This window comes from Sitodiplosis mosellana, unplaced genomic scaffold (assembly GCF_009176505.1).
Source record: "Sitodiplosis mosellana isolate CC-2019 unplaced genomic scaffold, AAFC_SMos_1.0 Smas_scaffold_5673, whole genome shotgun sequence".
NCBI classification, from domain to species: domain Eukaryota; kingdom Metazoa; phylum Arthropoda; class Insecta; order Diptera; family Cecidomyiidae; genus Sitodiplosis; species Sitodiplosis mosellana.
The window spans coordinates 14,861-18,035 of NW_022600915.1; the positions used below are offsets into that span (position 1 = coordinate 14,861).

Here is a 3,175-nt window from a genome sequence, read left to right on the forward strand (position 1 = left end):
TAAATGGAGAGGCAGCTCTGCATAGAGCTGCTCAGACTGGTAATTTCGAGTATTTATGTTTTAAAAAATGTTTTGTTCAATCTACTTAATTGGTCTGCATTATTTTTCAGGTAATGTGAAGGAAGCTCAAAAACTTATCGAGAATGGAGCCCATGTTGATATTAAAAATAATTTGCAGGAGACACCTCTTCATTTAGCTGCTTTCCATGGTAATGTTGAATATTGATTTTCATTGAATAAAAGATTGATTTGATCTCTTTTTTCATCGATCTGTGTTCTTTCTCAGGTCACAAGAATGTTGCTGAGCTTCTCATCCGTAAAAGAGCCATTGTTGATAGTAAAAATAGCCTCCATGCGACACCTCTTCATTCAGCTGCTTCCAATGGTAACTTTGAATACTTCTCATGAAATCTTGTGACACCATTCCTGAGCACAGCAATCGTGTAATGTGTAAGCTGTGTATACATGATTTATGGTAGGCCGAAAAAAACCGATGTGCAATTGAATCACACCTTATCGTGTGAGTGCTGGCTGTAATCACACCTACACTCAGTATTTAGAAGTACGGTAAGCGTTCACACGATATGGTGTGATTCAATTGCATATCGGGTTTTTCAGCCACACCATAAGTCGTGTACACATAGCTTACACATTACAGATTGCTGTGCTCAGGAATGGTGTCCATATACGTTTCTACACCTTAAAAACGCTGTCTACGAGATTTTATGAGTTGTTTTCACTAAATAAAAGATTGATTTGATCTTATTTATCGGTCAAAATTATTTTTCAGGTCATAAGAATGTCGCTGAACTTCTACTCAGTAAAGGAGCTAATTATGAAATGCATAATTTTTCGAAGAATACACCCCTTCATTTCGCTGCTTTGAATGGTAATGTTTGTGATGAAATAACGTTACGTTTTTGCTACCGATTGAATTTAATATGAAAAAGAAAATATTTGGATTTCTTTTGTGGAATTTTATTTGAACGGTCGATCACAATTTCTGAACTAATGTTTGCGAGTTGTGGCTGCTATGAATGTTCGTGCGTTCGATGTGTTTGTGGTGGAAGCGTGACGATTTATTTGGTTGAATGAAACAAAAATGTTGGTGAAAAAATGCGAATGTTCGTTCAAAGCAAGTATCGTATCGGTCGATGAGAACTTCCCAAAGTGCAATTCAACTTGAATGTGCCTTCAATTCAAACTCACGTTTAAACAAACAATTAAATCGGCCGTCTAAACTTTAGAACTGGCCAATTCGTAGAGATTTCCTAATCAAAATGTGCACAACTTGTGCTGATACAAATGGAAACTTTCCGTGTATCGAGTATCAATGCGAACTCAGATTGAATTACGCACAACTTGTGCTGCTAATTCAATAAGAAACTGTCCTGTGCTGAGACTCATGAAGAACATTTTTTCTCTCTCTTTGAACTGTCGCCGCATCGCAGTACACTTACCTTTGTATTAGCGTCTTAGCGCGAATATTACTCACACAAACACACAACGAAATGTCAGTCAAGTCGCAGAACACATTTGAAACGAGAGCAAATGTGAGTGCGTTCAGCGTTCGGCGATTTGATTGAACAAACTAAATGAGCAAATTGAAAATCCATGAAACAAATATGAAATTAAAATCAACAAAAGAAAAAACTTAAAACTAATGCAAAAGTCCACGACAATCTTGATTATTTGTTCTCACTAAATAGGAACACAGTTTTATTTTTTTTCATCGATCTGTGTTATTTTTCAGGTTACAAGGATGTTGCTGAACTTCTCATCCGTAAAGGCGCCAATGTTAATAGTGAAAATAATGTGAAAGACACACCTCTTCATTTAGCTGCTCGGAATGGTAATAATTGGATACTTGTCTTTACCAAATAGCAGATTGATTTGATCTTTTTTATTCATCTAAATTACTTTTCAGGTCATAGGAGTGTCGCTGAACTTCTCATCCGTAAAGGAGCCAATACTGGTATTAAAAATAATGCGAATCGTGTACCCCTTCAAATAGCTGTTAGCAATGGTAAAGCTGACTAAATAAGATATCGCTTTGATCTTTTCCATTGATCTGTATTATTTTTAGGTCACAATGAGGTCGCCAAACTTTTTATCGGTAAAGGAAACAAAATTAATATTGCAGAGCAATTGGAATAGATTCATTGGCTACTAACAATGGTAATGTTGCATATTTTTTTCACAAAATAAGAAATTGGTTTGATCTTTTTGATCGATGTGTATTTTTCAGGTGACGAATAGCTGAACCAATTTAGCTGAATAATCGGATGATTTCCTTCGATTCCCCTCTTCAATTGTATTGTAGAATTAATTTCAAAACATTTTTTGTCCATCTATGACCGTACCAACCAATATTGTTGCTTTGTTGAACCATCGATTAATATTCTGTCAAAAAACAGCTCAAGTTATTTGACTTTTTCATTGCTTACAGTATAGGTATTGGTATGGAGTAGATTTTTTTTTAAACTTTTGTGACCTTAACGTGCATCCGAGCTAAATTTGAATGCGATTTGTTTCAGTCATATGCCGTAGGCAAAATCCAAGAACGAAAATAAATCACGAACATTGAGAAGAAAATAGAAAATAAGTCTGTTACCCCATTTAATGAAATTGATAACGTATCAAATAGAACTGAAACTTTGAATGACCAATGTAAACGTGTGTGCATGGCGATACGAAGGTAGGCATGTACCAAGCAGAACGCATCGATTTGTTCAAAGAAAATCTGATAAATAAATTTAACGCATTTATCAAATACGTTGATTTCCATTTTATCACCATTGAACAGGAGTCAAATGTAATTTTGCGGTGGTGCAAGCGTGTCATATGCATGAGTTACCAACCGTATCGCGATTTGTTAAATGATATAAATTAATGAAGTAATTGAACAATTAGTTCTGTATCAACCACAGAGCTTTTGGAACTAAAAACATAGACTTGAAACGCATTATATTATTCAAAAAATCATGCAATTTTCTATGAAAAGAAATCGCGTTGCAATACTAGGATGTTTCTTGCGGAATGGACTTCCTTTTGATCACAATACCAATATAGTTAACTAATGGGGTCAATGGTGGGAGAAATAATGGTGGCGTTTAGCCCGTAATCAAGAAAACAGCGAAGAAAGCTAAATGAACGAGGAACAAAATGCAAATTT

The 3,175-nt window shown here is 35.2% G+C and overlaps 1 long non-coding RNA gene across 1 annotated transcript; it reads left to right on the top strand.

Annotated features, from left to right (window-relative positions):
- The first annotated feature begins 1,948 nt into the window (after positions 1-1,948).
- LOC129572883 (uncharacterized) lies at positions 1,949-2,341 on the top strand. Its single transcript, XR_008688520.1, has 3 exons — positions 1,949-2,026; positions 2,087-2,178; positions 2,249-2,341. It is a non-coding gene; the product is annotated as an uncharacterized LOC129572883 (long non-coding RNA).
- The last annotated feature ends 834 nt before the right edge of the window (positions 2,342-3,175 follow it).